Consider the following 27,730-nt stretch of genomic DNA (forward strand, 5'->3'; position numbering starts at 1 on the left):
CTCATGTGGGCAATTCTTGCAGAAGTACCTGCGTTGGCCGGGGCAAGTCAAATTTAGTGAAGATGCCTGCAGGCTCAATAACGCAGAGTGCGAGGCTACCATTCAAAAGATCCACCCTGAAGCCCAACCGATAGTTCCGGTGGCTGAAGGAAAGGTTTGGTTTTTTAACATAAGGTCTAATGATACATTCAAGGTATATTCTCATAATTGTTCCGATAAGGGGGAGTTTCCAAGGGGAACATATTGTGTGAGTGGAGATCCCATATGGATCCTGTCATCCAGGTTTGATGACGTTGTTTCTCAAATTGTTAAGAGAACTCTAAAGGTCAAAGTTTCACGGGTAGTTCCCGTCCTGAAAGAGAACCCGACATGGGACAAAGGGGAACAGGGTTTGATCCAAGACGACCACATTTTGTTACAAAGGTTAAACAAACAGTACACTAAGTTAGAGGTAAGATTTCACCATGATACAGGTGATCTTAACGAGGTAGAACACAAAAATGAGCAGGTGAGTTCCAGTCTGCCCTGGTGGACAAAGGTTCCGGTGATGTTCCAGGGACACTCGGACGGGGCATCTGCAGTTCCAAAGTTCTTTCTACACCCACTGGTCGTCTGGATGGGGATGACAACTTTAGGCATCATTGTCCAGGTGAGGTTGCGGGTTAAAATTACGTAAAATAAATTAACCTGGTCCAGAGATTGGTGCCTCATAAACAATCTACTGAACCAATAGTTTAAATTAAGGGATCTACAGGGTTACGGGTATAGGTTTAGTAGTACCTGTGATGGAGCTGATTGTATAAAGGCGCTCTTTTAGAAGGCACCTGGCACTGCTCCATCGAGTAACAAACAAACGAGTTTCACTTTTCTGTGGTCATGCAAGTTTGTGAGTGATACGCAAGTGACGCAAATGCTGAGCATGTGGTATTGAGGAACTTAGAAGTAGGGCCTCCCCAGAGAGCCTGGTTACAGGAAGACCAAGAGGTCTTGCTCTCTCTCTTCCAGGGGTAACCGCCTAGAGCAGAGAAGTTGTGTGAGCACGAACATCGAAAAGTGAAACATACAAGAAAGAAACCAGGTACTGGGAGGTTCAGACGCTGGGATCTGCGGTTCAAGCCGTTTTAGGGGGGATTGTTATAATTTAAGTAGGCCTCAGTTACTTGGCCTGAGTTTTATGTAAAAGGCTTGTCCGCAGTGTATGCCTTTAAAATAGATAGAGGTTTGGTGATGCAGGCAGAGGCATCTCAGGGTCTGCGTGTAGCAGAAGATACACGCAGATACTGAGAACATGTTCCTAAAGAAGGCCATCGGTTTACTCTGACCTCCACTTACAGGACAGGAACAGTAAACATTGGCCATGTTTACTAAACATCTACATGCCTGCATCTGGGTCAAGTGCCTCATTGATTATTAATCGAGTAGGCGGGTATGATGACACCACGAGTGGGTCCACCAATAGACTGATATAGGGGGTGGCGAAGATGATGTCATATTTAACTCTTTCCTAGTCGGTATTAAATCTGGAGCGAGCGATGGGGAACTCACTTCTGCTTCTTCCTTCCGCACTAGCTCGCAATACTGACTGGAACCCAATTATTTCTCTAAGCATGTTCTTCCTTTATGTAATCTTATATAATGTATGCTATGTACATAGGTAGTTTAGTGTAACGTAGGTAGGAAGAAGGTACCTGAGTGACTTCAGTAGGGAGTCTAATCATGAGCTTGTAACGCAACATGAAGATTGGCATGGCTAGGATATGATGACTGTATCTATCTGTCTTTCTGTGATTTGAATAAATAACGGAAACATTGGAGAAGCCTGAGAAAGTCTATTTCCTGTTTGCTGTGTGGAGAGTCAAGTGATCTCACAGTCTGTGAGACGATGGTGTCGAAGCAAGGTGATAAGAACAGTTTATAACAGAGGCGTTACAGTGCAAGGAGTGGGCAGGAGTTGTGAGATAGAGGTGTGACAGTGCAGGGAGTGGGCAGGATCATACAACTTGTGCAGCCACTATGACTTTCCCCAACCATAACGAGTGTGTCGATTAGAACACCAGCTCTGGAGGACCTCCCCTGCATTAGAAGGAGGGAGGCCCCCCAGCCCTGGACCTCCCCCTATGGTGAAAGGGGCTGCAGCATACGTTTAATAAAAGAGCCTGGGAAAAAGTGTACTGCATTTTGCTGCTAGTAGAATATCAGTAAAATAACTGAAATTCTACTAAATTTCCAGAGTAAAATATTGGTAATCTTTACAGATATTTTACTACCTTGTCCTCTATGGAGGTGCCTTTTTTTACCAGGGTGCCTCTTTTTTTCCTCTGAAACAAGTGAAACTCAAAAAAAATAGAATGTTGTGCAAAAGTCCATTTATGTCAGTAATTCAAAGTAATAGGTGAAAAAGGAACCCTTTGCAGGTGTTTTGGATGAATTAGCTGATTAGAGTCAGACACTTTGAGCCTTTAGTATTGAACATTTTAACAATGTTCTACTGGTCTGAGATTTTCATTTTACAGTTATCGTAAGCTGTAAGCCGTGGTCATCAAAAGTATAATAAATAAAGGCTTGAAATATCTCACTTTGCATGTAATAAGTGTATTTCATATATTCGTCTCACCTTTTAACCACTTAAAGGGAAGGTCCAAGCAAAAAAAAAAAAAATGAGTTTAACTTACCTGGGGCTTCTACCAGCCCCATGCAGCCATCCTGTGCCCTCGTAGTCACTCACTGCTGCTCCAGTCCCCCGCTGGCAGCTTTCTGACCTCGGAGGTCAGGGCCACATTGCGTACATTTTTACACATTCCCGCTAGTGCAGGAACATTAACATATACATTTTTACGCGTTAGTGGTGCAACGCATACATTTTTTTCCTGCACTAGCTGGAATGCGTAAAAATGTATGCAATGCGGCCCTGACCTCCGAGGTCAGAAAGCTGCCAGTGGGGGACTGGAGCAGCAGTGAGTGACTACGAGGGCACAGGATGGCTACATGGGGCTGGTAGAAGTCCCAGGTAAGTGAAACTCATTTTTTTTTTTTGCTTGGACCTTCCCTTTAAGAACCATGGGCGTAAACCCCCCCTAGAGAACAGGCCATTTTTCACTAAATAGGCCACTGTAGCTTTAAGGCCTCGCTGCAGGGCGGCACAACTCAGCACACAAGAGATTCCCCCCCTTCCTTTTTTTCCCCACCAACAGAGCTTTCTGAATGGCATTAGGCAGTACTGGGGCTGCTGCCCCGTCCACGCCAATTGGTCTGGAGCGGTCTTCTAAAGGTTAAAGTGACACTGAAGCAACCCCCCCCCCCCTTCCCCCCCCCCCCCAAAAAAAAGTATGATATAATGAATTGTATTTGTAGTATGGATAATTAATATAACATTAGTAGCAACGAAAATAGTCTCATATTTTTATTCTAAGTTCTCTAGCTTTTTTATAACATTGCATAATTCTCCAATATTTGCAGTTTACAAACTACACTCTATATTTTAAACTATGAAACAGAGCAGAGCTAATGACTCTTTGAACTTCCCTGCAGTAAATTCTTATCTGAAGTTGCCTTTCACTGTTTCTCCGATGTATAAGAGCTTCATAAAATAGGACTATCTCCGACCCATGTTTGGTTGGAGAGTATAGATGGCCCGAACCCCCGATTTTCGGTTCGCGAACCCAGTTCGCGAACTTTCGCGGAAGGTTTGGTTCGCGCGAACTTTCACGAACCGCAATAGACTTTAATGGGGAGGCGAACTTTGAAAAATAGAAACACTTATGCTGGCCAGAAAAGTGAAGGAAAACATGTTTCAAGGGGTCTAACACCTGGAGCCCCAGGTGGCGGAGTGGGATAGACGCCAAACGTCCCGGGGAAAAATCTTTTGACGCAAAGCAGCGTTTTAAGGGCAGAAATCACATTGAATGCTAAATTGCAGGCCTAACGTGCTTTAAAACATCTTGCATGTGTATACATCAATCAGGGAGTGTAATTAGAGTACTGCTTCACACTGACACACCAAACTCACTGTGTAACGCACCGCAAACAGCTGTTTGCGTAGTGACGGCCGTGCTGGACTGGTGCGCACCATGGCAAGAGTGCAGGCCGTGGCGCTGTTCAAGCCCATATGGTCGCCGGGCTGTGGTAGCTCAATGACAGAACAACAGTGACTGTCCAGCTGATCAAATTTGCTCTGTCCACAATGAAGCAACAACCTTATTATCTTCTTGTATGTAGGTAGGCATAGGTAGGTGTCCCAGTAGAGGTAGGTAGACATAGGTAGGTGTCCCAGTATAGGTAGGTAGGCATAGGTAGGTGTCCCAGTATAGGTAGATAGGCATAGGTAGGTGCCTCAGCAGTTAGCTAGGCATAGGTAGGAGACTCAGTATAGGTAGGTAGGCATAGGTAGGTGTCCCAGTAGTTGGCTATGCATAGGTAGGAGACCCAGTATAGGTAGGTAGGCATAGGTAGGTGCCCCAGTAGTTAGCTAGGCATAGGTAGGTGCCCCAGTAGTTACCTAGGCATAGGTAGGAGTCTCAGTATAGGTAGGTAGGCATAGGTAGGTGTCCCAGTATAGGTAGATAGGCATAGGTAGGTGCCTCAGTAGTAAGCTAGGCATAGGTAGGTGTCCCAGTATAGGTAGATAGGCATAGGTAGGTGCCTCAGTAGTTAGCTAGGCATAGGTAGGAGACCCAGTATAGGTAGGTAGGCATAGGTAGGTGTCCCAGTAGTTAGCTAGGCATAGGTAGGAGTCCCAGTATAGGTAGGTAGGCATAGGTAGGTAACCTAGTATAGGTAGTTAGGCATAGGTAGGTGCCTCAGTAGTTAGCTAGGCATAGGTAGGTGTCCCAGTATAGGTAGATAGGCATAGGTAGGTGTCCCAGTAGTTAGCTAGGCATAGGTAGGAGACTCAGTATAGGTAGGTAGGCATAGGTAGGTGTCCCAGTAGTTACCTAGGCATAGGTAGGAGTCTCAGTATAGGTAGGTAGGCATAGGTAAGTGTCCCAGTATAGGTAGATAGGCATAGGTAGGTGCCTCAGTAGTAAGCTAGGCATAGGTAGGTGTCCCAGTATAGGTAGATAGGCATAGGTAGGTGCCTCAGTAGTTAGCTAGGCATAGGTAGGAGACCCAGTATAGGTAGGTAGGCATAGGTAGGTGTCCCAGTAGTTAGCTAGGCATAGGTAGGAGTCCCAGTATAGGTAGGTAGGCATAGGTAGGTAACCTAGTATAGGTAGTTAGGTAGGCATAGGTAGGTGTCCCAGTACAAATAGTTAGGCAGGGCCCAGCTGGCACAGTAATAACAATTACCAAGGTCCAGCTGCAACAGATAGGGCTGTATAATGCAGTGTCAGTGGGCAACACAAAAAAAAAAATCAGGAGAACATTAGCTCTCAAAAGAGCTGTTGAGGGGTGCTATTTTGGCAATAACAATCAGCCAGGAGCAAACAAACAAGCCTACAAGAGCCTAACTAATCTTTCCCTATGAGAGTCTGCCAGCAGCTGTCCCTTCACTAAGTAATGCAGGCACACAAGTGTGTGTAAAGCCCGGGGCTGCCTGCTTTTTATAAGGGGGGGGGGGGAGTGGCTCCAGGACTGAGTGTAGCCTGATTGGCTACAATGTGCCTGCTGACTGTGATGTAGAGGGTCAAAATTAACCCTAATGGAGCATTATGGGGCGAATCGAACTTCCGGTAAAGTTCGCCTTCGCCGGCGAAGGGGAACCACCCAAAGTTTGCCTGGAACCGTTCGCCGGCGAACCGTTCAGGCCATCTCTATTGGAGAGCTCAGAGACGATATTTTGCATATATAACAGCTGAAGTTTCTTAACTCTTCCTGTACCGGAAACAATGTAAGACTCATATATTTGATACTATATGTTATATTTCTTAGCTGTACTACACATACAATTCATTATATTATAAGTTTATTTTCACTTCAGATAGCCTTTAAGTTGAATTACTGTAATAAATGGACTTTTGCACGATATTCACATTTTTCGAGTTTAACCTGTATGCCTGGCTTTTCCGGGACATGAAGGTCTTCTTTGTATAATGCTTACTGACCAAAAGTGAAGCTGAATATGTGCAAATACCTTCTGTTTTAAGATTTCAAAATTGTATTTAGTAATAGTGATGAGCAAGCGAATTTCACAAATGCATGTGTACAAAGAAAAATAGAAAAATCGCTTGAGCAAAATTCTTGCACATCTTCTGTCTAAATTCACAGATAGCGGTTTCCCTTTCTGCATCCTTCAGCATTCTACATCCACTGCACGTATTCTTGTGAGTCCATATTAAAAAAAAAAACCTTTCACTAAATTCCACAAGAATATAGCATTTGTATTAAAATTTCATGAAAATTAATTTTACATTTCTGCTGTTCAATTTTTTCAAAAATTTGCAAAAAAAACTTTTTCCCAAAACGTTTGCAAAAATGATTGTAACTTTTTTTCTCATCCATATTTAGCGATTCACTTTATTTAAAGAATAACTGTCAGGCTGCAAAAGCTAATTTAAACCTCTATTCTCCTGTGTTAAACAGTTTAGAAGGAAGCCAAAAAGGCAATACTGAAGTTAAAAATCTCTCTTACTGTGATGTGTGCTGAACAGCAAGGCTGTTATTCCCAAGCTCATAAGGAGGCCGGCAGGACGCATAACAGATACTGCAAAGCATTCTGGGGCTGCTTCTCCCCAGTGCACTACCTTGGGTCATCCCCTTCATTTCCCTATCACGCCCTAAGGCTGCTTTCACAGTGAGAAGATACAGGCTCATGTTACAGCAGCTTCTAACAGCAGCCTAAACTCACAGCACTGAAAAATCACAGGGCACATGTTCCGTTAGAGTATACTGCATGAGTCCGCTATTGTTCCTAGCCACATGGCTAATTAATATTCACTGCACAGTAGTGTTGTCCATAAGGATCTTTTTTGTGAGTCGAATCATCAGAAAGCAGGGAGGATATGACATCACAATTGGCTTCATAGGAGACAGACAAACATGGAACCTGCCATGAGCTGTCAGGAGCATCATTCTCTGCAAATCCTATATAAAAATTCTGTGAAATCCAAACGTGGACAGTGAAATGCATATGTAATGTAAGTAGAGCCAATATTTAGCTACTGATATATGTGTTTTTTTCTCTGAGACCCTATACCTAACAGCTCCTCTTTAAGGGCTTTTTTATTTCTGTTGTCTACAATATTTCTAATTGTTTTGGAGTTCCGAGATTCACTTTGTACTCTGTAACAGAAATTCTTGTTGAGGAATCATATGTGCAATTCATATTGATATACAAATACAGACAATCTTGAAATGTGTAGAGTTATATGAGTAGATATACAAATAAAGCTTTTAGGAAAGGAGATGATAATTTATACCCCCAGAGGATTGACGTTGAACATAATAAACAAAATAAATAGTGGCTGCAGCTCTGGTGGTTTGAGTCTGTCAGGAGAAAAGCACACTATAAATGTTATTTGTCTTGTCTACTTGGACTTGTAATTACTTGGATTTTCTTGTAATTGTGGGTATAGGACACAAGGTGGAAAATTGGATAGTAATGGTTAAAGCGGAATATGACCCTGCATTTCAACTTTGCTCTAAAACATTATTTACAGCATATTATATGCAAAAAGCATTTTTTTTTAGTAGACCAGCATTGGAAGGGTTAAACACAGAGGTATTAAGTTCCGTGCAGACGTTCAGATAGTTACATTCTATTTAGTTAGATGTATCTATTGATAAACAGTTACACACTCTTTGGCTGTCCTCCAAGCTCCTTCTCAGTGAGAGAGATGAGTCACAATAAACACTTAGATACTTATTTGTAAACAAAAAGTATCTAACTGAAGTTCGGATGCGGCTGCAAAAATCTCCAGGGACTTTAAAGCCCTGTGTAACCCTTCCAATGCTGGTCTAGTAAAAAAAAAAAAAATGCTGGTTGCATATAATATACTGTAAATAATGTTTTAGAGCAAAGTTGAAATGCAGGGTTATATTCCGCTTTAAGGCCTCTGCCTCTGACACAGGAGACCTAGGTTCAAATCTCGGCTCTTCCTGTGCTGTAAGCCAACACCTATTGAGTAAGGAGTTCTTTGGGCAAGACTCCCTAACACTGCTAATGCCTACTGAGTGCGCTCTAGCGGTTGCCTCGCAAGCGCTTTGAGTCCGACAGGAGAAAAGCGCTATAAAAAAAAAAAGAATTGTGGGTCCTGATATGCCAGCATATTGGCTATCAGTAGCCAATCAGTATCAGTAGCTATCAGTAGCTAGTACCTTGGCTTGCAGTTTCGGCTATCACTAGCTGATCAAGTAGTACCTGATCTTCCAGTTCAGAACTTAGAAGTTGATCGGAAAGACATTCAGCTACAAGTATCCGGTTGGTTATTATATCAGGGACTAATGGTAACACTCTATAGTAATGTGAGTTACCGTAGCAACGCTCGTGCTACTTGAGTACCACGGAGTCACGCTAAGAGCGTAACTCGCGGTATTTACTGGCGGCAGTAAGGGTAATATTGTTGAGCACTGTATGTGCATGGCGATATTACTGCAGTCTCATTGGGGTTGATGCACTCTTGTGCATCAATCCCTACATTTGTAGATGTTACACAATATGGAATCACCCATTTTTCTCTACAGGTGCAAAATATCCATAAGAAAATATTACTTACATACTTGTCTCCCCGACTCTCGCAGATCTCTACAGCCCTGAATAAAGGAGGTTGCAGGTGCCTAAAGATAAGTTTACTGACATTCTTTCTACCCATTCTTTCCTGCGTTGAGCAACCTTTCCTGTCGTGTTGGAAGTTTGTCTACTTCTACCTCATATTATAGCCGATTATGTAAGCCTTACGTGTTAAAGGAAGGAAGCTCAGAGCCCATACTCATGGTGAAAGCTTTTCTCAGCATTTTATTTGAAATTGCAAAAAATCGATTGACACCACTAAAATGTACACTTATTGGCATTAATAAAATCATGAGGCATAATACATGGGAACATTATCATGTCTCCCTCTCTGCACACAACCTTGTTTTGTCCTCCTCTAGAATCACCTCCTCACATTCCTGTATACAAGACTTCTCATGGGCTTCACCCCTCCTTCCACAACCCATCTGTCACTCTTTCGAACTGTGAAATCTTAAAACGTCCCCTGTAATGCCCCACTCTTACTTAGGTCATTCCACCTTTCGACCTCTGGCCAAGTAGTACTCCTCACTAGATAACCTAAAAAGACACTGCCTCTAGGTATTAATATTGTATACTAGCCCACCTCCTGCCCCCACCTTCCCATTCCTTAAGATTGTAAGCTCGCAAGGGCAGGGCTCTCACATCCTTTTGTGTCTTGGAATGTATTCATTTTGTATCGAGCAGTACAGTGGCTTAGTGGTTAGCGCTCTTGCCTTGCAGCACTGAGCCCTTTTTTGGAATCCCAGCCAATGCACTTTCTGCGTGGCGTTTATATGTTCTCCCCATGTCTGTGTGGGTTTCCTCCGTGCACTCTGGTTTCCTCCCACGTCCCAAAAACATACAGATTAGTTAATTGGCTTCTCCCTAAATTGGCCCTAGACTATGATACATACACTATGATACATACATAGACACATGACTGTGGTAGGGATTAGATTCCGAGCCCCCTCTGAAGGACAGTTAAGTGACAATATACTCTGTATGATGCTGCGGAAGATGTCAGTGCTATATAAATAATAATAATCTTGCAATTTGTTTTAAATTTATTAATCAATTACCAATTCTGTATTTTGTACCAGTGTCTATTTTTGGCATACACTCTATTATTATGTAATAATTATATTATTTTTATAGCACTTTTCTACCTGGGGACTCAAAGTGCTTTGAACCTGCATTCTGCAGTCTCAAAGGCTCCGTTCCCTCTGCGGTCTTTCCCTCCCGCTGATTGGAGGGAAGGGACGCAGGCGGGGAGCGACGATATAGAGGAGGTGGGGGAGCGGCACTAAATGGCAGCACATAGGTAAACAGCGTGCTAGCGACATCCTGCATGTCGCTAGCACGCCATTTTTTATTACGGGGGGACAACAGAGCGCGGGGGGGGGGGGGGGCTGGGGGAACGCTGTACAGTAACAGAGGCTGGTGATAAGTATGCACAACCAGCCTTTGTGCCCTACTAAAATTCTTAAATCCCACCTCGGGTTCTCTTTAACATGCCTTATCAGAGTTAGCGTGCCTTACCAGAGTAGTATAGCGAGTGCTACGAACTTATGCCTGCTAATTGGCAATGACGAGAGCTCCACTTATCCTGCCCTTAGCCCTTGTGGGTCCAATCACTTTACAGGACATTATCCCTGAACTTTAATTGGCCCAATAGGCTGCCTGTCAAGTTTCCTGTCAAGTGACAGGCAGCCTCTTGGGCCATTTAGAAATGATCTAGGGTCTCCCAGAATGGGAAGGGGGGGGGGGGGGCAAAACAGGCAGTGCAAGCTTTCCAGGAATGTTCCATTTATCAATAACAATTTTTTTTTTAATCTAAGTACTGAGTTAAATCAAACTTTGTACTAGAGAAAATGTAATTTTTTCAGTTCGGTAGAACATGATGTACTACGTAGTGGTGCGCAGAAATTATGCCTATGCGTAATTACGCATCGTAATTTGCAATTACGCATCGAAATAAGAAATTTGGGGATTACGCATAAAATGTTTTTTTATGTAAATCTACGCATAATTTCAGATACTTTTTTGTATGCACACAAATAGATTTTTTTGCATTGAAATTTTAAATAATAGCCACGCATGTGCAGTATACTGATTTTTTTTCCGCATACAAACTCATTTTTGCATTGAATATTTAAAGAGACACTGAAGCGAAAAAAAAATGATGATATTATGATTTGTATGTGTAGTACAGCTAAGAAATAAAACATTAAGATCAGATACATCAGTCTAATTGTTTCCAGTACAGGAAGAGCTGAGAAACTCCAGTTGTTATCTCTATGCAAACAAGCCATTAAGCTCTCCGACTAAGTTAGTCATGGAGAGGGCTGTTATCTGACTTTTATTATCTCAACTGTAAGTGAACTGTTTACTTTTTCTCTGCTAGAGGAGAGGTCATTACTTCACAGACTGCTCTGAAAGACTCATTTTGAATGCTGAGTGTTGTGTAATCTGCACATATTAGAGAATGATGCAATGTTAGAAAAAACACTATATACCTGAAAATAAAAGTATGAGAATATCTTCTTTGCTGCTAATCTTCTAGTAATTATTCATAGTACACAACCAATTCATTATATCATTTTTTTTTCCGCTTCAGTGTCTCTTTAAGTAATACCGACTCATTTACAGTACAACATTTTTCTTCACATGCGAACTCATTTTTACTCCTGGTCAGCCTCTTCTGCGCTCCATGGTGCATGCAGGTCATGTGGTCCGGCTGACATGCTACGATGCTGATGACCTCGGCCGGACCACGTGACCATGGAGCGCAGAAGAGGCCGACCAGGAAGTTGACCTCGCCAGGTCGGCTTCTGCAGCATGGGACAACGGGAGGCAGCGGAGCTGCGGCGAGGGCACAGGACGGCTGCCAGGGGCTGGAGGAAGCCCCGGGTAAGAGGAATTTGTTTTTTTCAGATCTTTGGATGTATCCTTTAAGGAACAAATCTAAGCACTCTCAGGTGCAAAGCAAGACCAGTCTGCAAGACCAGTCCCGCAAATGACCAACAATAACTGTGTGTTAAAAGTCCACAATGACGCACAAAGTGGGGCGCTGAAAGATACACCAGGTTACACTGGTTGAAAGTACAATTAAAAGTTGTTTCTGCACTCTCCCAAAACGACATGCATAAATCCAATCAGCAACATAATCCCCTTGTGGGTACAGACTCACCAGATCCCCCCCCCCCCCCCGGTCCCTCTCTGGCACTCAGGTAGCCGTTATGTCTCCACCCTCTCCGGTTCTGGTCACTTCTGGTGGTTTCTTCTAGTCCAATTAGCTTGTTGGAAGAGGGAAAAAAATCAGAGCGGACCCGCCGGAGAGGGTGGAAACAAGTTGGCTACCTGAGTGGCAGAAGTGCCAGAGAGGCGATGGGGGGGCCCACACCCCTGAATGCGAGGCTTGATTTTTCAGACCTTTGGATCTGGTGAGTCTGTACCGCAAGGGGATTATGTTGCCGATTGGATATATGCATGTCGTTTTGGGAGAGAGTAGAAACAACTTTTAATATATGAAAATACAGCAGTGAATGTACAGTGGGATGCAAAAGTTTGGGCAACCTTGTTAATCGTCATGATTTTCCTGTATAAATCGTTGGTTGTTACGATAAAAAATGTCAGTGAAATATATCATATAGGAGACGCACACAGTGATATTTGAGAAGTGAAATGAAGTTTATTGGATTTACAGAAAGTGTGCAATAATTGTTTAAAGAAAATTAGGCAGGTGCATAAATTTGGGCACCACAAAAAAGAAATGAAATCAATATTTAGAAGATCCTCCTTTTGCAGAAATTACAGCCTCTAAATGCTTCCTGTAGGTTCCACTTGTTTCTGGTTGAAGGTATTGGACCATTCCTCTTTACAAAACATCTCTACTTCATTTAGGTTTGATGGCTTCTGAGCATGGACAGCTCTCTTTAACTCACACCACAGATTTTCAATGATATTCAGGTCTGGGGACTGAGATGGCCATTCCAGAACAGTGTACTTGTTCCTCTGCATGAATGCCTTAGTAGATTTTGAGCAGTGTTTAGGGTCGTTGTCTTGTTGAAAGATCCAGCCCCGACGCAGCTTCAGCTTTGTCACTGATTCCTGGACATTGGTCTCTAGAATCTGCTGATACTGAGTGGAATCCATGCATCCCTTAACTTTGACAATATTCCCAGTCCCTGCACTGGCCACACAGCCCCACAGCATGATGGAACCACCACTATATTTTACTGTAGGTAGTAGATGTTTTTCTTCAAATGCTGTGTTGTTTTTCTGCATGCATAATGCCCCTTGTTATGCCCAAATAACTGAATTTTAGTTTCATCAGTCAACAGCACCTTATTCCAAAATGAAGCTGGCTTGTCCAAATGTGCTTTAGCATACCTCAAGCGGTTGTGTTTGTGCTGTGGATGGAAAAAAGGGTTCCTCTGCATCACTCTTGCATACAGCATCTCCTTGTATAAAGTGCGCCAAGTGGTTGAATGATGCACAGTGACTCCATCTGCAGCAAGATGATGTTGTAGGTCTTTAGTGCTGCTCTGTGGGTTGACCCTGACTGTTCTCACCATTTGTCGCTTCTGTCTATCCAAGATTTTTCTTGGTCTGCCACTTCGAACCTTAACTTGAACTGAGCCTGTGGTCTTCCATTTCCTCAATATGTTCCTTACTGTGGAAACAGACAGCTGAAATCTCTGAGACAGCTTTCTGTATCCTTCCCCTAAACCATGATGGTGAACAATCTTTGTCTTCAGATCACTTAAACATTGTTTTGAGATCCCCATGTTGCTACTCTTCTGAGAAAATTAAAAGAAGAGGGAAACTTACAATTGACCCCCTTAAATACTCTTTTTCATAATTCTATTCACCTGTGTATGTAGGTCAGGGGTCACTGATCTTACCAAGCCAATTTGAGTTCCAATAATTAGTTCTTAAGGTTTTGGAATCAATAAAATGACAACAGTGCCCAAAATGATGCACCTGCCTAATTTTATTTAAACAATTATTGCACACTTTCTGTAAATCCAATATACTTCATTTCACTTCTCCAATCTCACTGTGTGTGTCTCCTGTATGATATATTTAACTGAAATGTTTTACTGTAACCACCAACTATTTATACAGGAAAATCACGACGATTAAAGGATACCACAGCCCACAGGCTGTGGTAAAATAGAAGCTGCAATGTGGAGGGAAAGAAAGACACATACTTACCGCTTCCCTTGTTCCCTGCCGTCGGGTCCCGCTCATCTGCTACAGCTGCCGGTACCGACCCGACTCTCCTGACCCTTCACATTTATCTCTGCATATTTGCATGTATATACATGTGTGTATTTGCATGTATATACACACATGTATTTACATGCAAATATGCAGAGATAAATGTGGGGATAATTTTCTTGCTGTACCATAGATGTCATTGCATCTATTGTACAGAATGCTTGGACTGTACTGCCGCTGCCTGCTCGCCGCCCACTCGCTGCCTGCCCGCCCACTCGCCCACCCACTCACTCACTCGCTCCCTCCCTCCAGCCGGCCGGGTTTTTTTAACTTACTTCCCCTCCGCTCTCTCCACATCGATTGTTCCAGTGCGAACTCCAGCTAACATGTCACGCTAGCTTTAGATTGGAGCGCACACGCTGGGAGAGGAGGAGGCGGGGGAGTGTCCATACTTCTGCCGTCATGATGCGACGGCAGAAGCGAAGAGTATAGTGACATACTGCGCATGCCCAGCGTAGTATGTCCGGGTGAAGGGTCAGGAGAGTCGGGTCGGTACCGGCAGCTGTAGCAGATGAGCGGGACCCGACGGCAGGGAACGAGGGAAGCGGTAAGTATGTGTCTTTCTTTCCCTCCACATTGCAGCTTCTAATTTACCACAGCCTGTGGGCTGTGGTATCCTTTAACAAGGTTGCCCAAACTTTCACATGTCACTGTATATGGGTATATGTACTAACTTTACTTACAATTCACAAGTGTCTGTCAAAAAAAAATGCTGAGCCCTTACAGGTCCTGTAAATCCATGCAAGTTGTGGTGTAGATGTATAGGTATCCCCATATAATTTAATAATTTGATTTTGCACCAATGCAAAGGCCACCATAGTAGGGACACATGGGCTAATGTGGACACCCAAAGAGTGGCCTCCCTTGTGCCAGCGCAGGAGCAGTGTTTGCTGCATGGGCTCCCATGGAAAAAAGCTGAGCCCGATTGGGTCTGTGCTACTGTGCAGTAGCATGGGCCCAATCCAGCCCAGATTTTTTTGAAGGAAGCTTAGCAGGTACATGCTAGTGTGCATGGGTGAGTTATCAGCAAGGTCCCAGTGCTGCAAGGATCCTGCGAAGGAAAACAGGGAAGCCTCTTTGAGATCAAAGTTAGTACCCTGTAAGGGCACTTTTTCCCCTTCAGGTACACTTTAAATCTTGAAAATTCTTTACTTCCTTTTCTCGGGGCTCCACTTTGGCTTCGGCATAGACATGCCATACATTTCTAGGAACTCTTTAAATGTACAATTATCTTTTTTTTTATTGTATTCCATGATTGTTGTGACATTGTTTTCATGATATTAGGAACATCATTATATTGTTGCATATCCTGGGTCTACAAATTAAGCCTTTATATTATAGTATGATAAATATAGTGGTTGGCACTGGAATGAAGATTAACTTCATTGTAACACATTTTTTGACCTTCTGGTCAGTAGAAAGCTAAGAAAGGACAAATTTGTCTTCAAGGTCCTCACATAACCTGCCTTACAGTATTCTCTTTTCTATGCACAAAATCATTGAAAGCAAAACTGTGACTTTGTTAAATGGAAAAGTTAGATACTTACCTCGACACATCCTCCTCAAGACCAACGCTCAATGCAGGAACCCTTTGGAAGTTTGTACGCTCGCTCCCGTCTGTGAATAAGTGTGCATAAATGCAGAAAACAAAGCAGAGCCTGAGCTGCTCCATGCGACTGTGCAGTGTGGCTTCCCATCGGCAAGCCCTTGTTGGGGGCTTTGGGAGGACCCAATGATGGAATGGTGAGGGGGTCCGATGAGGAAGCCTCTAAATTATCCAGCGACTTCTCTCTACTAAGGTTAGCATCCAATTTTAAAAGTCACAGTTACCCTTTAAGTCTTTTTTATTGAAGTTCTAGGATCTTGAAATTCCAGTTTCACAACAGTTTTCAGAGCTGAATGCTGCTGGTGCAATGTCCACATTGTTTATAGCTTGACTTGATGCATGGTGAAGAGCCGTGGTAGAGGTCATTCAGGTGGGTTCTCAATATTTGCATAGACAGCCTGCACAGCTAAACCACCTCCACCAGCAGGATGCCTAATGGGGACCACTGTCTGTAAAAGGTAAAATAATACAAGTTTATCTATGTAGCTTATAAATAAGCATCCTATTAGCCTATCTCTGAAGATGGAGATTATTGGAGAATTTATGTTTGTTAGTAGGTGGTAAGGGTCTGTTGTTATCTGGGTCAAAGTGGACCATGGACCATAGTGAAGTGGCTGTGGCCGGGCTCGCTTTGTGATATCACGCTCATGCGCAGAGCATGCACAGCCACAGGCGCGCAATCAAGGACGCGCATCACCGGGCCAGGGCATGCGTACTACTGCAGGTCATTGCGACCTGGAAGTAGTACATGGACCAGGCTGACCAGAGCTTCGCCTGCATAGGCAAGCAGCTTGCAAACATCACTACTGCTCAGTACTGTGCATGTGTAAGCGCACTCTCTCGCAGGCTAGCACATGTGCGGTACATAGCTGCATCAGAAAGACTCAGTCTCCCAAATCCTTCCAAAGCCTCCAGGGGTGGCAGATTTGAATGGGGTGACAACATTGGAATGAGGGGACCGTGAGAGGAACAAGAAGGCTCTAAAGCAGTGTTCCCCAACCCTATCCTCAAGGCCCACCAACAGTGCATGTTTTGTGGAAATCCACAGAGGAAGTTAATCAGCTCTGCTGAGACACTAATTACCTCACCTGTGCATGTTTGCGGTTTTCTGCAAAAACACCTACTGTTGGTAGGCCTTGAGGACAGGGTTGGGGAACTCTGCAAGTGTAAAGGATACATCTATGGATTCCTCTCCATAGCTGAGTATCTATTTTTTTTAATTTAAAATCCACTTCAGTAATGCTTTAAATAAAATTTTTGTCTGTTGCCCAGTTTTAACTTTTAATATGTAACACATGTTGACCCTGCAAATGTTGTGATGTTAAAAGCGTACCTTGATCACAGCGTAATCCTCTGATATGTCTTTTTTCACAAGATTAGTATATGTGTCATTAGGAGACTCTTCAGTCTAAGGAAATAAGGAAATATTTAAAAAATTTCATTTAGATACATAAAAATAAGGTTAATCCTTTCCAATCATGTGTCAGACTTGGCATTTTCCAGTTCAGGCCTTAACCACTTGAAGACCCAGCCTTTACCCCCCTTAAGGACCAGCACTGATTTCTAAGATCTGTGCTGGGTGGGCTCTACAGTAGAGATGTAGCAAACGGTTTGCCGGCGAACGGTTCCAGGCGAACTTCGGGGGTTCGCGTTCGCCTGCACCAGGCGAACTTTTGCGGAAGTTCGATTCGCCCCATAATGCACTATGAGGGTCAACTTTGACCCTCTGCATCACAGTCAGCAGGCACATTGTAGCCATTCAGGCTACACTAAGCCCTGGAGCCCCCCCCCCTTACATAAGGCAGGCTCCGGCGGCCATTAGCCTCACTCGTGTGCCTGCTAGAGAGAGGAAAGGGACAGCTGCTGCAGACTTTTTCTCCTAGGGACAGATTAGTTAGGTTCTAGGCTGCTTTGCTTGCTCCTGACTGATTATTATTGCTTTTAAAGCACCCAGCAACAGCTCTTTTCAGAGCTCATCCTGTACATATTTTTTTTTTTCTGTGTGTCAAACTGACACTTTTGTTGCATGCACAGCCTTGCTAATTCATAGTGTGTGTGCCACTGCCAGCAGCCCAGCACATTCAGTGACCACCTGTGTGTGTGACAGGGAGCTGCACATTGTACTCCCCAGTACCGCATATACCCCAGTACCTGTTGTGTTTACTTAACCCACCTCATCACTGCATATACCTAGCGTTGTGTTGAGTGAACCCAGCTCACTGCATCTAACTACCTGTTGTGTTTAGTGAACCCACCTAACCACCTCACTTGAAAGACTGATCTTTCTAAAAATGCTGTACACATGCAAAAGATCTGTATCTGCAAAAGGTCAATTCCTGTAAAATGCATTAAATAGTCTATGATATTTGGAGATCTCATACACACCTTGTTTAATGGACATTCATCTGCAGATCAGATCCACTAGGATGGGTCTCCAGATATCATAGACTATGAATGCATTTGCAGGAACTGATCCTTTGCAGAAACTGATCTTTTGCATGTGTACAGCATCTTTAGAAAGATCAGTCTTTCAAACCTCCCTGACAAACCTATGTGACAAATAAATTCCTAAGTTTGCAAAGATTTTTATCTGATTGGAGTACTCATCTTAACAAAATAGACGGTTACCATGTTGAATGCAATAAAACCTATCCAAGGCAGCATATCTATTTGGTATAAAGATTTAAACTAACTAAACAAATCACCTATTTCTAAATTTGCAACAATCTGGTCACATGATCTTGGTTTGGAGATCTTGGTCCCACAACTAATTAAAGCTAATAGAAACCTTGTTAAACTTTCCAAATGTAACACCCATTGGGAGCAATTTCTCAAGATCTACACCCGCTGGTACCTAACTCCAAGGAAACTTGCTTCCTTCTCTATCAATAATTCTCCTCTTTGCTGGAAATGCCACAAACAAGTTGGTACCTTGGTTCATATGTTATGGGAATGCCAAATTAGTAGCAAAACTATGGAATTCAATAGAAAAGTATATTGCACTTCAATATATTCCAAACTTTAAGATATCCCCCCACTGGCTCTTCTCCGCCTGGATCTCGAGAGAATATATCCCCTATATAGGAAACCCATATGACATTTAACTATGGCTGCACAATATATGATTGTGAGTAATTGGAAGTCTTCTGACCCTTTTTGTACCTCAGAACTCTTTGCCATATTCAACAGGAACATGTCAATGGAAAAACTTTTGAACAGTGAACCCAATGTATTAGGCCCAGGAAAAACTCACCCTTAAAGGGAAGGTCCAAGCAAAAAAAAAATGAGTTTCACTTACCTGGGGCTTCTACCAGCCCCATGCAGCCATCCTGTGCCCTCGTAGTCACTCACTGCTGCTCCAGTCCCCCGCTGGCAGCTTTCTGACCTCGGAGGTCAGGGCCGAATTGCGTACATTTTTACACATTCCCGCTAGTGCAGGAACATTAACGCATACATTTTTACGCGTTAGTGGTGCAACGCGTAAATTTTTGTTCCTGCACTAGCTGGAATGCGTAAAAATGTATGCAATGTGTCCCTGACCTCCGAGGTCAGAAAGCTGCCAGCGGGGGACTGGAGCAGCAGTGAGTGACTACGAGGGCACAGGATGGCTACATGGGGCTGGTAGAAGCCCCAGGTAAGTTAAACTCATTTTTTTTTTTTTGCTTGGACCTTCCCTTTAAGCTTGATAAATAACTAAAGCTCTTGCAATTTTTAGGTCTCTGTATAAGTTAAGCCACTGAGGTGTTGGCTAAGGCTAGGCAGCTTTATTGTTTTAGATTCTTTTTCTGTTCTGGCTATTATTATGTTATCCTGCACTTTCTACTATAAGAATTTTACCATATCAGGTTTAGTAATCGAATATCTAGTTTTATATACCGGAACGTATATTGTTATAAGATAAACAAATATACCATCTTTAGCCCATTTCTAAACAAAACACCCCACATAGTGATTGGTAGGCCTAGTGCCCCTGCTCTGATCACCCATATCTCTTGGCATGCTTATCTCACCCATCTGGCCCTATTAGGTTTGTCCGGATGGCTCTGAGGTGGGCCTTCCAGCTCTGGTTTTAAGTCAACTCCTACTATTACCATGCAAAGTAAACATTGGCCTCAATTCACTAAGCTTAAAGAAAACCTGAACTGAAAATTAAAAGTCAAAATAAGCATACACAAGTCATACTTACCTTCCATGTAGTCTACTCCTCAGTGTCTTTCTCCTGTCCCGCGTCCTGTTTGTTCACTGTGATCAAGGGAATTTTCCATCCTCCATTTTGAAAATGGCCATTACTCATCACAGCTTTCTGGTCAGCACACTGTTAAACTGTAATATCGCCCACTTGAGCCATAGGGAAACATGGACATTACCTGGTACATCAGTTTTCCTCTCAGCTATAACTGACAGCAACTGATATTTTACTGACAGCAACTGATATATTTCAGATCTGACAAAATGTTGTCAGAACTGGAAGGGATCATTGTCAGAAGAAAATGGTGAGCCTCTGAGAGGAACGGATGGCAAGGTAACTATGTAATGTTCATTTGAAGTTACCTCATGTGTTTATTTTAAATATTTTTTACTCAGTACAGGTTCTCTTTAACTCCTGTCTTTAATAACTCCTCTGAGATGTTTTACAGTTATCACCATGGTGATATAATTGTGATAACTGTAAAACAGCTCTGAAGAGTTATTAAAGACAGGAGTTAAGCTTAGTGAATTGAGGCCAATATTGTCTTACCTAAGTGCAACTCTAAACGTGATATGGTTTGTACCGGTATAAACATAATTTTCCTTTGACTTTATCATCTTCCTTTCTCTACACTAGTTATATGATATGTACCATATAATTTTTGTACAACTTTTTACTCTTTCAATACAAATTGTTGGAAAAAAGAAATAGACTGTGTAGGTACAGAATGGCTCTCATACTACACGGAGGTGGTAAAATTGGTCTTTGATCTTTCATTTTCCAAAGACTTTTATCTCGTGTGTACCTAGCTTTAGGCTGCTTACACACAGGGACGTTACAGGCGCACGTTAGTGCGCCTGTAACGCTCCCCCAACGCACAGCAATGTAACTCAAGTGGGCTGTTCACACAGCCCACGTTGCGTTACATGTAACGCTGTACGTTGCCCGGAAAGTGCAGCATGCTACGGCGTTAGAGCGGCTATAGCCGCGTTAGACTGTTTACACATGCGCAGTAGGGGGAGGAGAGGAGGCGGGGAGAGCCAGCTACAGTAGCCGCGCACATGGCTACTTAATATTCACTGCACTGGCGGCCGCTGATTGGCCGGCGGGACCACGTGATGCGGAGTGTCTCGCTCCGCGTCACGTGGTCCCGCCGGCCAATCAGCGCCACTCTGGGAGACTTTATCAGAATAGAGCCGCCTAACGCGGCTCACTCTACCGTCGGCTCTTGCAGCACCATACGTTGTGTTAGGTGCACGTTATGCGACCTTAACGTGGCACCTAACGCAACGTTTTGGTGTGCAAGTAGCCTTAGAAGAAAAAGAGTAGATTAAATATTAGCATCACTGAAATACCTTTTTCCTTGTTGTATTATCCGCCTTCATCCTGTAAGAAAAAAATCTAATTATTACCTTTCCTTTTCAGTTCCGTAGATTTTAAACAGCAGGCTGCATTTTTCTTGCCTTTATGTTTGGGTTAGATTCAACGGTATTGCAAAAATTGCACACCAAATGCAATGCTATGCTATTTTCTTGCAATTTCCCTGTCTTCATTTTTTGTTTTTAACCAGTAAATCATCGGAAAAATGCAAACACGAAATTCCCCCATGAAATTGTATGACCGCATGAAATTTTTTTTGCTACAACGCACAGAAAAAAACACTAATTGTGTTTTCTCTATTTTACACTGATCACAATTTGCAGTGGAAAACAAGCTAAGGGCCCGTTCACACTTAAAATCGCAGAACGTCGGCGATTACCACCGGCGTTTTGTGGGAGTGATTTTCCCGCGATTAGCGCGGAAAAATCACTGGACACTGTGGCGATTTTGGAGCGATCGCGATTAGCGTGCTATGCACGCTAATCACGATCGCTAATCGCGGAACGCTCGTCGCCGGCAAACCACTGCATGCAGCGCGGTTGCGGCTTTCGCTAACCGCAACCGCGGCAGTGAGAACACTGCCACTCGCTACATTGTGTAGCGGTTTGCCGCGAGCGGGAATCACGCGATTCCCGCTCAGGTGAGAACGGGCCCTTTAAGGGGATACTTAAGCCTCACGTAAAAAAAATCTTCCAGCCCCCTGCAGCCGCCTCATGCCCTCGCAGTCACTCGCGGATCCTCCTGTTCTATGCCACCACCTAGTTTTGTTTTCGGTCGACAGGCTCGGTGCTTCTGCGCAGGCCTGGCCACGCGTCTCCTTCTTCGCGTTCCTATCCGCAATAGCGTCCTATGCAGGCCCTGTGGGGCCTGTTGTTGAAACCAAACTAGCTGGCGGTGTGGGACAGGAGGATCTGCGAGTGACTGCGAGGACACTGGGCGGCTGCAGGGGGCTGGTAGAAGCCCCATGTGAGAAAAACTGATTTTTTTTAATGAGGCTTAAGTGCCACTTTAAAACTTTAGGCCTCAGTCTGCCTGCTACTTTGTGGGTGTGGTCTTTTCTGCTAGAGTAAATCTGCAAGAAAATTAAATGGCAATGACATATAGAAGATATAAACACAAGGGGTTTGCAGCACACCAGCTCTTTAATTCAGAGCAAACAGGTTAACAGGTTTGTTGGGCGAACATCTAGATGTTCGGGTTCGGGCCGAACAGGCCGAACATGGCCGCGATGTTCGGGTGTTCGACCCGAACTCCGAACATAATGGAAGTCAATGGGGACCCGAACTTTTGTGGTTTGTAAAGCCTCCTTGCATGCTACATACCCCAAATTTACAGGGTATGTGCACCTTGGGAGTGGGTACAAGAGGAAAAAAAAATTAGCAAAAAGAGCTTATAGTTTTTGAGAAAATCGATTTTAAAGTTTCAAAGGGAAAACTGTCTTTTAAATGCGGGAAATGTCTGTTTTCTTTGCACAGGTAACATGTTTTTTGTCGGCATGCAGTCATAAATGTAATACATATAAGAGGTTCCAGGAAAAGGGACCGGTAACGCTAACCCAGCAGCAGCACACGTGATGGAACAGGAGGAGGGTGGCGCAGGAGGAGAAGAAGGCCACGCTTTGTGAGACACAACAACCCCGGCCTTGCATGAGGGCAAGAAGCGTGCGGATAGCAGGCTTTGTACCGCCATGCAGTCATAAATGTAATAAAGATAAGTGGTTCAATAAACAGGGACCACGCGGCAACGCTAACCCAGCAGCAGCAGACGTGATGGAACAGGAGCAGGCGCAGGAGGAGAAGGCCACGCTTTGTGAGACACAACAACCCAGGCCTTGCATGAGGGCAAGAAGCGTGCGGATAGCATGCTTTGTACCGCCATGCAGTCATAAATGTAATAAAGATAAGTGGTTCAATAAACAGGGACCACGCGGCAACGCTAACCCAGCAGCAGCAGACGTGATGGAACAGGAGGAGGCGCAGGAGGAGAAGGCCACGCTTTGTGAGACACAACAACCCCGGCCTTGCATGAGGGCAAGAAGCGTGCGGATAGCATGCTTTGTACCGCCATGCAGTCATAAATGTAATAAAGATAAGTGGTTCAATAAACAGGGACCACGCGGCAACGCTAACCCAGCAGCAGCAGACGTGATGGAACAGGAGCAGGCGCAGGAGGAGAAGGCCACGCTTTGTGAGACACAACAACCCAGGCCTTGCATGAGGGCAAGAAGCGTGCGGATAGCATGCTTTGTACCGCCATGCAGTCATAAATGTAATAAAGATAAGTGGTTCAATAAACAGGGACCACGCGGCAACGCTAACCCAGCAGCAGCAGACGTGATGGAACAGGAGGAGGCGCAGGAGGAGAAGGCCACGCTTTGTGAGACACAACAACCCAGGCCTTGCATGAGGGCAAGAAGCGTGCGGATAGCATGCTTTGTACCGCCATGCAGTCATAAATGTAATAAAGATAAGTGGTTCAATAAACAGGGACCACGCGGCAACGCTAACCCAGCAGCAGCAGACGTGATGGAACAGGAGCAGGCGCAGGAGGAGAAGGCCACGCTTTGTGAGACACAACAACCCAGGCCTTGCATGAGGGCAAGAAGCGTGCGGATAGCATGCTTTGTACCGCCATGCAGTCATAAATGTAATAAAGATAAGTGGTTCAATAAACAGGGACCACGCGGCAACGCTAACCCAGCAGCAGCAGACGTGATGGAACAGGAGCAGGCGCAGGAGGAGAAGGCCACGCTTTGTGAGACACAACAACCCAGGCCTTGCATGTGGACAAAAAGCGTGCGGATATAGCAGCAATGCTTTTTGCCGCCATGCAGTCATAAATGTAATACAGATGAGAGGTTCAATAAACAGGGCCCGGAAACGCAACACCATCCCAGATGTTCATTGGTCATGTTACTTGGTTGGGGTCCTGGAGTGTTGCGTAGTCATTTCCAATCCAGGATTGATTCATTTTAATTTGAGTCAGACGGTCTGCATTTTCTGTAGAGAGGCGGATACGCCGATCTGTGACGATGCCTCCGGCAGCACTGAAACAGCGTTCCGACATAACGCTGGCTGCCGGGCAAGCCAGCACCTCTATTGCGTACATTGCCAGTTCGTGCCAGGTGTCTAGCTTCGATACCCAATAGTTGAAGGGTGCAGATGGATGGTTCGACACAGCTACGCCATCTGACATGTAGTCCTTGACCATCTTCTCCAGGCGATCGGTGTTGGAGGTGGATCTGCACGCTTGCTGTTCAGTGGGCTGCGGCTGCATGGGTGTCAGAAAATTTTCCCACTCCAAGGACACTGCCGATACCATTCCCTTTTGGGTACTAGCTGCGGCTTGCGTTGTTTGCTGCCCTCCTGGTCGTCCTGGGTTTGCGGAAGTCAGTCTGTCTGCGTACAACTGGCTAGAGGAGGGGGAGGATGTCAATCTCCTCTCTAAAGTCTCCACAAGGGCCTGCTGGTATTCTTCCATTTTGACCTGTCTGACTCTTTCTTCAAGCAGTTTTGGAACATTGTGTTTGTACCGTGGATCCAGAAGGGTATAAACCCAGTAATTGGTGTTGTCCAGAATGCGCACAATGCGTGGGTCACGTTCAATGCAGTCTAGCATGAATTGAGCCATGTGTGCCAGAGTCCTACCAGAATCCTCATCATCCTCTTGTGAGCGTTGTGATAGTTGTTGTGATGCATCATAGTCGTCACCTTCCTCCTGGTCTGCTTCTGCTGACCATTCGCGTTGAATTGTGGAAGTCCAACGTGCACCGCTCTGGCCCTCGTCAGTGGTGGCATGAAATTCCTGCTCCAACTCCAGCTGTTCCTCCTCCTCTTCTTCGTCATAGCTGCTGGGGCCAGCGTTCCCTGAGGCGGATGGCCTGATGTTGGTACCATCACGCTGATCGTTTTCTCCTTCAGATTCCCCCAGTTGCATCATGACAGCTGTTTCCTTGATTTTTAACATCGACCTCTTCAGTAAACACAGCAGTGGTATGGTAATGCTGACTGAAGAGTTGTCACTGCTCACAAGCAACGTGGATTGCTCAAAATTTTGGAGGACTTGGCAGAGGTCCAACATGTTGGCCCAATCGGATCCACAGAAGCTTGGCAGCTGGCCGGATGCGCCTCGGTACTGCGCCGTCATGTACTGGACCACTGCACTCTTCTGCTCGCAAAAGCGGGCTAGCATGTGCAGCGTAGAATTCCAGCGCGTAGGGACATCACACAGCAAGCGATGGTGGGGGAGATTGAAGCGCTCCTGCATCTTGGCGAGTGCCCCCGAAGCAGTACTGGAATTTCTACAATGTTTGGACACTCGACGCACCTTCAACAGCAGATCGGGCACGCCTGGGTATGTCCTCAGGAACCGCTGAACTACTAGGTTCATCACGTGCGCCAGGCAAGGGATGTGTGTCAGCTTAGCCAACCTTAAAGCGCGAATGAGATTACTCCCATTATCACACACAACCATGCCCGGTTTCAGGTCCAGCGGTGCCAGCCACAAATCCGTCTGTTCCTTTATTCCCCTCCAAATTTCCTCCCCTGTGTGCTGCTTATCCCCAAGGCAGATTAGCTTCAGCAACGCTTGCTGACGCATGCCAACAGCTGTGCTGCACTGCTTCCACGATCCTACTGCTGCTGGGTTAGCGTTTCCGGATGAGGTACAGCTTTGAGATGCGTTGGAGGAGAAGGAGTCAGAGAGGTAGGTGCTGCTGTTATCCAGTGGGAGGGACGGCGGTGCAGCTGTTTGTGGCGTGGGCAACACCCGTGCCGTAGCAGGTGAGGAATCGCTGCCAGGCTCCACAAGGTTCACCCAGTGCGCGGTAAGGGAGATGTATCGACCCTGGCCGAACGCACTCGTCCAGGTGTCAGTGGTGAGGTGAACCTTGCAGGCAACGGCATTCTTCAAGCTTCGGGTTATTTTGCTGACCACGTGCTCATGCAACTCAGGCACTGCAGAGCGTGCAAAGTGGTAGCGGCTGGGAACCACGTAACGTGGGATGGCCACTGACATCATGCCCTTGAAGCTGTTTGTCTCCACCAATCGATATGGCAGCATTTCGCAGGCCAGAAGCTTGGCTATGCTGGCTGTTACTGCCACGGCCCGGGGGTCATTTGCTGGCAATTTCCTCTTGCGCTCAAACATCTCCGACACAGACAACTGAACCGTAGCGCTGCACACGGAAGGGCTGTTGGTTGTTGTGTTTGATGAACACTGGGAGACCTCAAGAGCACTACTCCGGAAAGTGACAGTGTCAGCGTCGTCTGATGTTTGTGAATGTTGTGAACCACGCAATGGCTGGGCTACTGCTGCTGCTGAGGCGGGTCTGGTGGTGAGTCTGGTGAACCCAAGGGAGGCAGTGTTGTTTCTGGTACCCTGTCCTGACGCGTTTGCCCAAAGAGTGGGATGTTTGGATAGCATGTGACGGCTCATGCTGGTGGTGGAGAGGTTGTTAATATTTTTCCCCCTGCTCAGGCGGGTCTTGCACACCTTGCAAATCGCCATGGTAACATCCTCAGTGCAGTCTTCAAAGAAAGCCCAGACTTTGGAGCACCTGCCTCCTTGCTGGCGATTTCTGTTTGCTCCTCTTTTGCCTCTCACTTGAACTTCCACGCTTGTGGTGCCTGAAATTGCGCGCCGCCTACCTTGTGGCACAAGGCGAACTCGTGCAGCAGTGTGTTCTTCAACAGACTCATCTGTGCTGCTGCTACGACGGCGATGTTCTCGTTCACAAACAAAATCTGGGTCTCTGTCCACATTGTCCATACCCTCCTCTTCCATCTCCTCAAACTCGTCATATGTCATTGTGGGCCACCGCCGTGGAGTAGAGCTCCCCACAACAACCTCTGCGCAGCACACTCCAACGTCGTCTTCCAGATCTTGTCGGCCGACCTCCTGCAATTGCAACCCCTCCTGCCCAAATTGCTCTGGGATTTGGGTTTCCGAGTCCTCTTCGGACTCGCCTTGTATTTCAGTGCGCGGTGCATTTCCCACAGTTAACGGTTGTGAATCCAGGCACAACATTTCTGGCTGTTCCTCCATTGACCTTTGAAAGGTGGAAGTTTGTTGGGCTGGGAATAGCTCCTGCGAATACCCCATTGTGTCCTGAGGTAATTCATCGGACTGGTTATCTGGCAGTTGTGTGCGTGGTGTCGCTGCCGGTTGTGTCAGCTTTGTGCCCACTGGCTCCTTGTAACTGGCTGAGGACTCGGACCTCGTGCGTGATGTGCTGGTGCTGCTTAACCCACTGCTGGACGCTTGAGAGGTCATCCAAGTAATTATCTGGTCCTGTTCTTTTGGATTTGTGAGGGTTGTTGTCCTGGACAACATGGGCGGTATTGAGTGGGTTTTCTTGGGTGCTCCCCTGTGGCCTGTACGTGAACCGTCAGGGGAAACACCTCTTCCCTTGCCCCTCCCTCTTTCACCGGATTTCTTCCTCATTTCACTTATCCTTACAGTACACGCTGACTGGCAGCAGTACAGTGGAAGTACAGAAATGCTATACAGTACCACTATTCCCAGCAGCGACACAGAGCACAATGCTATACAGTGACGGGTGAGCGGTGTACCACTATTCCCAGCAGCGACACAGAGCACAATGCTATACAGTGACGGGTGA

This window comes from Hyperolius riggenbachi, chromosome 6, assembly GCF_040937935.1.
Source record: "Hyperolius riggenbachi isolate aHypRig1 chromosome 6, aHypRig1.pri, whole genome shotgun sequence".
NCBI lineage: Eukaryota > Metazoa > Chordata > Amphibia > Anura > Hyperoliidae > Hyperolius > Hyperolius riggenbachi.